The sequence below is a fragment of the Bombina bombina genome, chromosome 7 (assembly GCF_027579735.1).
Source record: "Bombina bombina isolate aBomBom1 chromosome 7, aBomBom1.pri, whole genome shotgun sequence".
In the NCBI taxonomy this organism is placed as follows: domain Eukaryota; kingdom Metazoa; phylum Chordata; class Amphibia; order Anura; family Bombinatoridae; genus Bombina; species Bombina bombina.
The window spans coordinates 632,223,249-632,236,849 of NC_069505.1; positions in this window are offsets into that span (position 1 = coordinate 632,223,249).

Sequence of the window (13,601 nt, forward strand, 5' to 3'; positions counted from 1 at the left end):
CTCCCCTCCACCCCCAGTCATTCAACCGAAGGTTTTAGGAAGAGAAAGTAAAAGCAGAGGTGACTGAAGTTGTAAATAATAAAAAATATAATCTGTTTTAAATTGACAGGGAGGGCCGTGGACTCGTCGTATCGTAGAAGAAATCAATTTATCAGGTAAGCATAAATTTCCTTTTCTTCTACAAGATACAACGAGTCCACGGATTTCATCCTTACTTGTGGGATACAATACCAAAGCTACAGGACACGGATGAAACGGGAGGGACAAGACAGAGACCTAAACAGAAGACACCACTACTTGAAGAACTTTTCTCCCAAAAACAGCCTCAGAAGAAGCAAAAGTATAAAATTTGGAAAAAGTATGAAGGGACGACCAAGTCGCAGCCTTGCAAATCTGTTCAACAAAGGCCTATGTGGAAGCCACAGCCCTAGTAGAATGAGCCGTAATTCTTTCAGGAGGCTGCTGTCCAGCAGTCTCATATGCCAGACGGATGATACTTCTCAGCCAAAACGAAAGAGAGGTATCCGTAGCTTTCTGACCCCTACGCTTTCCGGAATAAACAATGAATAATGAAGATGACTGACGGAAATCCTTAGTTGCCTGTAAGTAAAATTTTAAGGCACGGACCATGTCCAAGTTATGTAACAGACGCTCCTTCTTAGAAGAAGGATTAGGACACAAGGACGGAACAACAATTTCCTGATTAATATTCTTATTTGAAACAACCTTAGGAAGAAAACCAGGTTTGGTACGTAAAACCACCTTATCAGAATGAAATATGAGATAAGGCGAATCACACTGTAACGCTGAAAGCTCAGAAACTCTTCGAGCAGAAGAAATAGCAACCAAAAACAGAACTTTCCAAAATAATAATTTAATATCTATGGAATGCATAGGATCAAACGGAACCCCTTGAAGAACTTGAAGAACTAAATTTAAACTCCAGGGCGGAGTAATTGGTCTAAATACAGGCTTAATTCTAGATAGAGCCTGACAAAAAGACTGAACATCTGGCACATCTGCCAAACGTTTGTGAAACAAAATTGACAAAGCAGAAATTTGTCCCTTTAAATAACTTGCTGATAACCCTTTCTCCAATCCTTCTTGGAGAAAAGACAGAATCCTGGGAATCCTAACTTTACTCCATGAGTAACCCTTGGATTCACACCAATAAAGATATTTACGCCATATCTTATCATAGATTTTTCTAGTGACAGGCTTTCTAGCCTGTATCAAAGTATTGATGACTGAATCAGAGAATCCTCACTTAGATAAAATCAAGCGTTCAATCTCCATGCAGTCAGCTACAGAGAAATTAGATTTGGATGTTGGAAAAGACCTTGAATGAGAAGGTCCTGTCTCAAAGGAAGTTTCCACTGTGGCAGGGAGGACATGTCCACTAAATCCGCATACCAAGTCCTCTGTGGCCACGAAGGCACTATCAGGATTACTGAAGCTCTCTCCTGTTTGATTCGAGCAATCACACGTGGAAGGAGAGGAAATGGTGGAAACACATAAGCTAGGCTGAACGATCAAGGCACTGCCAAGGCATCTATGAGTTCGGCCTGGGATCCCTCAACCTGGATCCGTAACGTGGAAGCTTGGCATTCTGACGAGATGCCATCAGATCCATTTCCGGTCTGCCCCATCTGTGAATCAATGAAGCAAACACCTCCGGATGGAGCTCCCACTCCCCCGGATGAAAAGTCTGACGACTTAGAAAATCTGCTTCCCAATTTTCTACTCCTGGGATGTAGATTGCCGACAGATAACAAGGGGTGGTCTCCACCCATCGGATTATCTTGGATACTTCTATCATTGCTAAGGAACTCCTTGTTCCTCCCTGATGATTGATATATGTCACAGTCGTGATGTTGTCCGACTGGAATCTGATGAATTTGTTCAAAGCCAGCTGAGGCCACGCCTGAAGCGCATTGAAAATTGCTCTCAGTTCCAGAATATTGATTGGAAGTAGAGACTCCACCTGAGTCCAAACACCCTGAGCCTTCAGGGAATTCCAGACTGCGCCCCAGCCCAGAAGGCTGGCGTTCGTTGTCACTATCACCCACGAGGGTCTGCGGAAACAAGTCCCCTGGGACAGATGATCCGGCAACAACCACCAAAGAAGAGAGTCTCTGGTCTCTTGATCTAGATTTATCTGAGGAGATAAATCCACATAATCCCCATTCCACTGTCCAAGCATGCACAGCTGCAGTGGTCTAAGATGAAAGCGAGCAAACGGAATGATGTCTATTGCAGCTACCATTAATCCAATTACCTCCATACACTGAGCCACTGATGGCCGAGGAATGGACTGAAGTGCTCGGCAAGTATTTAGAATCTTTGATTTTCTGACCTCCGTCAGAAATATCTGCATGTCTACCGAGTCTATCAGAGTTCCCAAGAAGGGGACCCTTGTCTGTGGAACTAGTGAACTCTTCTCTATGTTCACCTTCCAACAGTGAGTTCTCAGGAAAGACAACACTGTGTCCATGTGAGATTTTGTCAGATGATAAGTTGACGCCTGCAACAGAATATCGTCCAGATAAGGCGCCACTGTTATGCCTCGCAGTCTGAGAACCGCCAGAAGAGACCCTAGAACCTTTGTGAAGATTCTGGGTGCTGTGGCCAACCCGAAGGGAAGAGCCACGAACTGATAATGTTTGTCCAGGAAGGCAAACCTTAGAAACCGATGATGATCCTTGTGGATAGGAACATGAAGGTAAGCATCCTTCAAGTCCACGGTAGTCATATATTGACCCTCCTGGATCATTGGTAATATTGTTCGTATAGTCTCCATCTTGATCCAATCAGCCAATAGGATTGAGCTCGCATTCTATTGGCTGATTGGATCCGCCAATAGAATGAAAGCTCAATCCTATTGGCTAATTGCAACAGCCAATAGGATATTTTCAACCTTAATTCCGATTGGCTGATAGAATTCTATCAGCCAATCGGAATCTAAGGGACGCCATATTCGATGACGTCATTTAAAGGAACCTTCATTCGTCGGTAGTCATCGGAAGGAAGAAGATTCTCCGCGTCGGATGTCTTGAAGATGGAGCCGCTCCGGGAGACAAAAACAGGGGCCGAGTGAGCCACAGGGGACACCAACGAGGGGCCGTGAGCAACCGGTGAGTCGGTTGCTAAGTGTGTTTCACTAACTACAGCGGGGGTTGTGATTGCCACGTGGGCCGGGCCCCTGTCTGAAATAGGCCTTGCTATTGGGGATACCACGGTATCCGAATAGGCTCCAGCCTGAACATGCGGTGTGGCCGAAGGGGGACTAAAAGCCTGAGGCCTAGTAGATTGGAGACAGGCTGATAGTTCATCAGGCCTAGCCATTGCAACTGATGCATAGGCTGAATCATCTCCTTCAACTCCCTCACTTGCTGCATGTATATCTAGCCTGCTAACTGTGTGACTAATCTGTTTTTTCTGTGTTCTAATAGCACTAGGCCTAGTCTCAGTAGTGTACTGTGTAGGTGGTATTATGTCATCTAGCTCTTCAATATCATCTTGTGTACTTATCTGTTTTTTCTGTTTTTCTGATCCAGGTTTCTCAAACACCAACTCGTGGAAGCGTTGTGGAGGGAGTTTGGATCGTCTGGATCTATGTTCACCTTCCAACAGTGAGTTCTCAGGAAAGACAACACTGTGTCCATGTGAGATTTTGTCAGTTGATAAGTTGACGCCTGCAACAGAATATCGTCCAGATAATGCGCCACTGTTATGCCTCGCGGTCTGAGAACCGCCAGAAGAGACCCTAGAAACTTTGTGAAGATTCTGGGTGCTGTGGCCAACCCGAAGGGAAGAGCCACGAACTGATAATGTTTGTCCAGGAAGGCAAACCTTAGAAACTGATGATGGTAAGCATCCTTCAAGTCCACGGTAGTCATATATTGACCCTCCTGGATCATTGGTAATATTGTTCGTATAGTCTCCATCTTGATCCAATCAGCCAATAGGATTGAGCTTGCATTCTATTGGCTGATTGGATCAGCCAATAGAATGAAAGTGTCATGCTCGGCTGAGCAGGTTCAGGGGTATGGAGCATGTGCAAGGTGATGACTGAATTAAGCTGAGAGGATGTGAAGAGGTGAGTAGGACTCAGTATACCAGAATGGAAACACAGAACAAAGAAGGGCTTTTCTTAAAGTAACTTTACTAAGGTAATGCAAGGAAAACAAGAGGTAAAGCACATTGAGGTTATATTCCAAACTGATAATAAACAAATGAAAGTCTTTGTAAAAGAACAGTTCAAGCAGAAGTCCTTCAACAGACACAGACGACCCTTACGAATACTTGATATTAGGATCAAAGTGGGCATACACGGGTATTAGAGCAAGGGTACTTGGTATCATATGCCAGTATCTCAGTAAGGCAACTTGGATTCAGGAAGGAGCCGAGCATACGCCAGTATCTCGGTAAGGCAACTTGGGTTCAGGAAGGAGCCGAGCATACGCCAGTATCTCGGTAAGGCGACTTGGGTTCAGGAAGGAGCCGAGCATACGCCAGTATCTCGGTAAGGCGACTTGGGTTCAGGAAGGAGCCGAGCATACGCCAGTATCTCGGTAAGGTGACTTGGGTTCAGGAACAGGCCGAGCATACGCCAGTATCTCAGTAAAGCAACTTGGGTTCAGGAACAGGCCGAGCATATGTCAGCATCTCGGTAAGGCAACTTGGGTTCAGGAACAGGCCGAGCATACGTCAGTATCTCAGTAAAGCAACTTGGGTTCAGGAACAGGCCGAGCATATGTCAGTATCTCGGTAAGGCAACTTGGGTTCAGGAACAGGCCGAGCATAGGTCTGTATCTCGCTAAGGCAACTTGGGTTCAGGAACAGGCCGAGCATATGCCAGTATCTCGGTAAAGCAACCTTTGGTAGTTGGTGGTAAAAAATGGTAAATGTCCCTTTAAGCAGGTTTGCAATAAACAAATGATAAATGTCCCTATAAGCAGGTTTGTAACAAACAAATGATAAATGTTCCTTTAAGCAGGTTTGTAACAAACAAATGGTAAATGTCCCTTTAAGCAGGTTTGTAACAAGCAAATGATAAATGTCCCTTTAAGCAGGTTTGTAACAAACAAATGATAAATGTCACAGTAGAGTTGCTTAGACTCAGCAAGCAGATTAACATAAAGTTCTTACAGCAGAGTTTAGTACCAACAGCCAAGGAAGTATACAGGTACTCACAGCAGAGGTACTTGGCTTCAGGATAAACAGATGTCACAGTAGAGTTGCTTAGACTCAGCAAGCAGATTAACATACAGTACTTACAGCAGAGTTTAGTACCAACAGCCAAGGAAGTATACAGGTACTCACAGCAGAGGTACTTGGCTTCAGGATAAACAGATGTCACAGTATAGTTGCTTAGACTCAGCAGGCAGATTAACATACAGTTCTTACAGCAGTGGAGTTTAGTACCAACAGCCAATGAAGTATACAGGTACTCACAGCAGAGGTACTTGGTTTCAGGATAAACAGATGTCACAGTTTAGTTGCTTAGACTCAGCAGGCAGATTAACAAACAGTTCTTACAGCAGTGGAGTTTAGTACCAACAGCCAAGGAAGTATACAGGTACTCACAGCAGAGGTACTTGGCTTCAGGATAAACAGATGTCACAGTATAGTTGCTTAGACTCAGCAGGCAGATTAACAAACAGTTCTTACAGCAGTGGAGTTTAGTACCAACAGTCAAGGAAGTATACAGGTACTCACAGCAGAGGTACTTGGCTTCAGGATAAACAGATGTCACAGTTTAGTTGCTTAGACTCAGCAGGCAGATTAACATACAGTTCTTACAGCAGTGGAGTTTAGTACCAACAGCCAAGGAAGTATACAGGTACTCACAGCAGAGGTACTTGGCTTCAGGATAAACAGATGTCACAGTATAGTTGCTTAGACTCAGCAAGCAGATTAACATACTGTTCTTACAGCAGTGGAGTTTAGTACCAACAGCCAAGGAAGTATACAGGTACTCACAGCAGAGGTACTTGGCTTCAGGATAAACAGATGTCACAGTATAGTTGCTTAGACTCAGCAAGCAGATTAACATACTGTTCTTACAGCAGTGGAGTTTAGTACCAACAGCCAAGGAAGTATACAGGTACTCACAGCAGAGGTACTTGGCTTCAGGATAAACAGATGTCACAGTATAGTTGCTTAGACTCAGCAAGCAGATTAACATACAGTTCTTACAGCAGTGGAGTTTAGTACCAACATCCAAGGAAGTATACAGGTACTCACAGCAGAGGTACTTGGCTTCAGGATAAACAGATGTCACAGTATAGTTGCTTAGACTCAGCAAGCAGATTAACATACAGTTCTTACAGCAGTGGAGTTTAGTACCAACAGCCAAGGAAGTATACAGGTACTCACAGCAGAGGTACTTGGCTTCAGGATAAACAGATGTCACAGTATAGGTGCTTAGACTCAGCAGGCAGATTAACATACAGTTCTTACAGCAGTGGAGTTTAGTACCAACAGCCAAGGAAGTATACAGGTACTCACAGTATGGTGATAGACACAGTAGCCAAGTAAGCATACAGGATACAAAAGAATTGTCAGAATAAGCCAAGGGTCAGTAGCCAGGAAAGCAGTCCAATCTTTCATAAAGCAAAAAGGGGAATCCAGAAGAATGGTCAATCAGCAAGCCAAGTTCAGATGCCAGGGATCCAACAACAAAACAGAAATTCAGGAAACAGAACAGAGGCAAAAACAAAGGAATTCAATCACAATGTCAAGGCACCAAATGATTAGTGAATCAGCCCTTTATAGCAGAGCTGATTAGAAAACTACCTGCAGCTGGCAAGCAGGTGGAGCCAGAGAGTAATCCACTGCAGATACCTCTGGTGGCACAGTAAAAGAATAACAGGCTGGGAACCAGGAGTCTCAGGTTCAAATCCAGGCACGGCTGTGACAGTTCCCCCTTCCCAAGGATGCTCTCTGAGCAGCCTTAGCTTCTTCGTATCCTAGAAGGTCCACTCTACGGACCACAGTCCCATCAGAGGCAAGGATACATTCAGGAGGTATAATATCGGTCCCTGGGGCTCTCCGAAGAAAGTCCTGGCAAAGAGTTGCAACAGTGGATCCTTTAGATTTTATTCTGGAGCATTTATGCAAATTACCCCGGTTCCCTCCCCGGACTGCAGTTTGGGGTTCTGACTCTTCCGAGTTTGAATATTCATAACTTGTAGAAAAACCATCTGAATTATCTTCCTCATTGCCAGATGATACTGTGGGTGGTAAGGTTCCAGCTAGAACTGGTGATACCTGAGTCACAGGGTTTTGGAAGGTTAAGGAAACAGATGAACCAGACTCCTGCTGGTGACTGGATGTAATGGAACCCTTTTGAAAAGAGGGAACAGAAACTTCCAGAGAAGAAGCAAAGTCAGATCTTATGTGAGAAGTACCAGTTTCATCTGGGAGTTGTTGCACCAGGATATTATGTAACCGGTCCTCTGCCATCTTTGTTGTTTGGTTTGAGGTACTCTTCCCAGCTGTCACCACAGCAGATGAAGCAGAACTAGTAGCTGAGGAGTCTTGGGTAGATCTCTTAGGAGGTCTCACTGGACAGTAGGAGATGATATGGCTAGAGCCCCCACAATAAAAACAGAGCCCTTGAGTTCTCCTTCTTGTAATCTCTGTAGGCGAAAGGGGTGCTGTAGCAGCTTTGATGTTACTCTCTGCAGTAGTTTTAGAAGACTTTCCTTTAAAAGTCACTGAGGTAGCTCTGGGAGGTACAGAGGAAATCAGAACTGTGGAAGATTTCTCTGGAGTTAATTGGCAAAAAACATTTAGAAAAAAATCTCTCTGAGTGTCAAATAAAGTCTGAATGTCTGAGGCATAGGACTGTGTTATACGTTGCACCTTATCAGGAAGGTCTTGAAAAAACTGTTGCATTAGCCATGCCATGTTTGTCACTTGTTCTAGTAGGGATTTCAAAACTGGTACCACCTCTGCAAGCTCCAATGTGTGGCCTTGACATTCTGTCATGCTCGGCTGAGCAGGTTCAGGGGTATGGAGCATGTGCAAGGTGATGACTGAGTTAAGCTGAGAGGATGTGAAGAGGTGAGTAGGACTCAGTATACCAGAATGGAAACACAGAACAAAGAAGGGCTTTTCTTAAAGTAACTTTACTAACGTAATGCAAGGAAAACAAGAGGTAAAGCACATTGAGGTTATATTCCAAACTGATAATAAACAAATGAAAGTCTTTGTAAAAGAACAGTTCAAGCAGAAGTCCTTCAACAGACACAGACGACCCTTACGAATACTTGATATTAGGATCAAAGTGGGCATACACGGGTATTAGAGCAAGGGTACTTGGTATCATATGCCAGTATCTCAGTAAGGCAACTTGGATTCAGGAACGGGCCAAGCATACGCCAGTATCTCGGTAAGGCAACTTGGTTTCAGGAAGGAGCCGAGCATACGCCAGTATCTCGGTAAGGCAACTTGGGTTCAGGAAGGAGCCGAGCATACGCCAGTATCTCGGTAAGGCGACTTGGTTTCAGGAAGGAGCCGAGCATACGCCAGTATCTCGGTAAGGCAACTTGGGTTCAGGAAGGAGCTGAGCATACGCCAGTATCTCGGTAAGGCAACTTGGGTTCAGGAACAGGCCGAGCATACGTCTGTATCTCGGTAAGGCAACTTGGGTTCAGGAACAGGCCGAGCATATGCCAGTATCTCGGTAAAGCAACCTTTGGTAGTTGGTGGTAAAAAATGGTAAATGTCCCTTTAAGCAGGTTTGCAATAAACAAATGATAAATGTCCCTATAAGCAGGTTTGTAACAAACAAATGATAATTGTTCCTTTAAGCAGGTTTGTAACAAACAAATGGTAAATGTCCCTTTAAGCAGGTTTGCAATAAACAAATGATATATGTCCCTTTAAGCAGGTTTGTAACAAACAAATGGTAAATGTCCCTTTAAGCAGGTTTGTAACAAGCAAATGATAAATGTCCCTTTAAGCAGGTTTGCAACAAACAAATGATAAATGTCCCTTTAAGCAGGTTTGTAACAAACAAATGATAAATGTCCCTTTAAGCAGGTTTGTAACAAACAAATGATAAATGTCACAGTAGAGTTGCTTAGACTCAGCAAGCAGATTAACATACAGTTCTTACAGCAGTGGAGTTTAGTACCAACAGCCAAGGAAGTATACAGGTACTCACAGCAGAGGTACTTGGCTTCAGGATAAACAGATGTCACAGTATAGTTGCTTAGACTCAGCAAGCAGATAAACATACAGTTCTTACAGCAGTGGAGTTTAGTACCAACAGCCAAGGAAGTATACAGGTACTCACAGCAGAGGTACTTGGCTTCAGGATAAACAGATGTCACAGTATAGTTGCTTAGACTCAGCAAGCAGATAAACATACAGTTCTTACAGCAGTGGAGTTTAGTACCAACAGCCAAGGAAGTATACAGGTACTCACAGCAGAGGTACTTGGCTTCAGGATAAACAGATGTCACAGTAGAGTTGCTTAGACTCAGCAAGCAGATTAACATACAGTTCTTACAACACTGGAGTTTAGTACCAACAGCCAATGAAGTATACAGGTACTCACAGCAGAGGTACTTGGCTTCAGGATAAACAGATGTCACAGTATATGTGCTTAGACTCAGCAAGCAGATTAACATACAGTTCTTACAGCAGTGGAGTTTAGTACCAACAGCCAAGGAAGTATACAGGTACTCACAGCAGAGGTACTTGGCTTCAGGATAAACAGATGTCACAGTATAGGTGCTTAGACTCAGCAGGCAGATTAACATACAGTTCTTACAGCAGTGGAGTTTAGTACCAACAGCCAAGGAAGTATACAGGTACTCACAGCAGAGGTACTTGGCTTCAGGATAAACAGATGTCACAGTATAGTTGCTTAGACTCAGCAAGCAGATTAACATACAGTTCTTACAGCAGAGTTTAGTACCAACAGCCAAGGAAGTATACAGGTACTCACAGCAGAGGTACTTGGCTTCAGGATAAACAGATGTCACAGTATAGTTGCTTAGACTCAGCAAGCAGATTAACATACAGTTCTTACAGCAGTGGAGTTTAGTACCAACAGCCAAGGAAGTATACAGGTACTCACAGCAGAGGTACTTGGCTTCAGGATAAACAGATGTCACAGTAGAGTTGCTTAGACTCAGCAAGCAGATAAACAAACAGTTCTTACAGCAGTGGAGTTTAGTACCAACAGCCAAGGAAGTATACAGGTACTCACAGCAGAGGTATGTGGCTTCAGGATAAACAGATGTCACAGTATATGTGCTTAGACTCAGCAAGCAGATTAACATACAGTTCTTACAGCAGTGGAGTTTAGTACCAACAGCCAAGGAAGTATACAGGTACTCACAGCAGAGGTACTTGGCTTCAGGATAAACAGATGTCACAGTATAGTTGCTTAGACTCAGCAGGCAGATTAACATACAGTTCTTACAGCAGTGGAGTTTAGTACCAACAGCCAAGGAAGTATACAGGTACTCACAGCAGAGGTACTTGGCTTCAGGATAAACAGATGTCACAGTATAGTTGCTTAGACTCAGCAAGCAGATTAACATACAGTTCTTACAGCAGTGGAGTTTAGTACCAACAGCCAAGGAAGTATACAGGTACTCACAGCAGAGGTACTTGGCTTCAGGATAAACAGATGTCACAGTTTAGTTGCTTAGACTCAGCAAGCAGATTAACATACAGTTCTTACAGCAGTGGAGTTTAGTACCAACAGTCAAGGAAGTATACAGGTACTCACAGCAGAGGTACTTGGCTTCAGGATAAACAGATGTCACAGTATAGTTGCTTAGACTCAGCAGGCAGATTAACATACAGTTCTTACAGCAGTGGAGTTTAGTACCAACAGCCAAGGAAGTATACAGGTACTCACAGCAGAGGTACTTGGCTTCAGGATAAACAGATGTCACAGTATAGTTGCTTAGACTCAGCAAGCAGATTAACATACAGTTCTTACAGCAGAGTTTAGTACCAACAGCCAAGGAAGTATACAGGTACTCACAGCAGAGGTACTTGGCTTCAGGATAAACAGATGTCACAGTATAGTTGCTTAGACTCAGCAAGCAGATTAACATACAGTTCTAACAGCAGTGGAGTTTAGTACCAACAGCCAAGGAAGTATACAGGTACTCACAGCAGAGGTACTTGGCTTCAGGATAAACAGATGTCACAGTAGAGTTGCTTAGACTCAGCAAGCAGATAAACAAACAGTTCTTACAGCAGTGGAGTTTAGTACCAACAGCCAAGGAAGTATACAGGTACTCACAGCAGAGGTATGTGGCTTCAGGATAAACAGATGTCACAGTATAGGTGCTTAGACTCAGCAAGCAGATTAACATACAGTTCTTACAGCAGTGGAGTTTAGTACCAACAGCCAAGGAAGTATACAGGTACTCACAGCAGAGGTACTTGGCTTCAGGATAAACAGATGTCACAGTATAGTTGCTTAGACTCAGCAAGCAGATTAACATACAGTTCTTACAGCAGAGTTTAGTACCAACAGCCAAGGAAGTATACAGGTACTCACAGCAGAGGTACTTGGCTTCAGGATAAACAGATGTCACAGTATAGTTGCTTAGACTCAGCAAGCAGATTAACATACAGTTCTTACAGCAGTGGAGTTTAGTACCAACAGCCAAGGAAGTATACAGGTACTCACAGCAGAGGTACTTGGCTCCAGGATAAACAGATGTCACAGTATAGGTGCTTAGACTCAGCAGGCAGATTAACATACTGTTCTTACAGCAGTGGAGTTTAGTACCAACAGCCAAGGAAGTATACAGGTACTCACAGCAGAGGTACTTGGCTTCAGGATAAACAGATGTCACAGTATAGTTGCTTAGACTCAGCAGGCAGATTAACATACAGTTCTTACAGCAGTGGAGTTTAGTACCAACAGCCAAGGAAGTATACAGGTACTCACAGCAGAGGTACTTGGCTTCAGGATAAACAGATGTCACAGTATAGGTGCTTAGACTCAGCAGGCAGATTAACATACAGTTCTTACAGCAGTGGAGTTTAGTACCAACAGCCAAGGAAGTATACAGGTACTCACAGCAGAGGTACTTGGCTTCAGGATAAACAGATGTCACAGTATAGTTGCTTAGACTCAGCAAGCAGATTAACATACAGTTCTTACAGCAGTGGAGTTTAGTACCAACAGCCAAGGAAGTATACAGGTACTCACAGCAGAGGTACTTGGCTCCAGGATAAACAGATGTCACAGTATAGTTGTTTAGACTCAGCAAGCAGATTAACATACAGTTCTTACAGCAGAGGAGTTTAGTACCAACAGCCAAGGAAGTATACAGGTACTCACAGCAGAGGTACTTGGCTCCAGGATAAACAGATGTCACAGTATAGTTGTTTAGACTCAGCAAGCAGATTAACATACAGTTCTTACAGCAGAGTTTAGTACCAACAGACAAGGAAGTATACAGGTACTCACAGCAGAGGTACTTGGCTTCAGGATAAACAGATGTCACAGTTTAGTTGCTTAGACTCAGCAAGCAGATTAGCATACAGTTCTTACAGCAGAGGAGTTTAGTACCAACAGCCAAGGAAGTATACAGGTACTCACAGCAGAGGTACTTGGCTTCAGGATAAACCGATGTCACAGTATAGTTGCTTAGACTCAGCAGCCAGTTAAGCTTACAGTACTCACAGTATGGTGGTAGACACAGTAGCCAAGTAAGCATACAGGATACAAAAGAATTGTCAGAATAAGCCAAGGGTCAGTAGCCAGGAAAGCAGTCCAATCTTTCATAAAGCGAAAAGGGGAATCCAGAAGAATGGTCAATCAGCAAGCCGAGTTCAGATGCCAGGTATCCAACAACAAAACAGGAATTCAGGAAACAGAACAGAGGCAAAAACAAAGGAATTCAATCACAATGTCAAGGCACCAAATGATTAGTGAATCAGCCCTTTATAGCAGAGCTGATTAGAAAACTACCTGCAGCTGGCAAGCAGGTGGAGCCAGAGAGTAATCCACTGCAGGTAACAGGTGAGGTCTCCAAAAAGCTGCAAACATAAACAGATACCTCTGGTGGCACAGGAAAAGAATAACAGGCTGGGAACCAGGAGTCTCAGGTTCAAATCCAGGCACGGCCGTGACAGAAAGCTCAATCCTATTGGCTAATTGCAACAGCCAATAGGATATTTTCAACCTTAATTCCGATTGGCTGATAGAATTCTATCAGCCAATCGGAATCTAAGGGACGCCATATTTGATGACGCCATTTAAAGGAACCTTCATTCGTCGGTAGTCATCAGAAGGAAGAAGATGCTCCGCGTCGGATGTATTGAAGATGGAGCCGCTCCGGGAGACAAAAACGGGGGCCGAGTGAGCCACAGGGGACACCAACGAGGGGCCGTGAGCAACCGGTGAGTCGGTTGCTAAGTGTGTTTCCCTAACTAAAGCGGGGGTTGTGATTGCCACGTGGGCCGGGCCCCCTGTCTGAAATAGGCCTTGCTATTGGGGATACCACGGTATCCGAATAGGCTCCAGCCTGAACATGCGGTGTGGCCGAAGGGGGACTGAAAGCCTGAGGCCTAGTAGATTGGAGACAGGCTGATAGTTCATC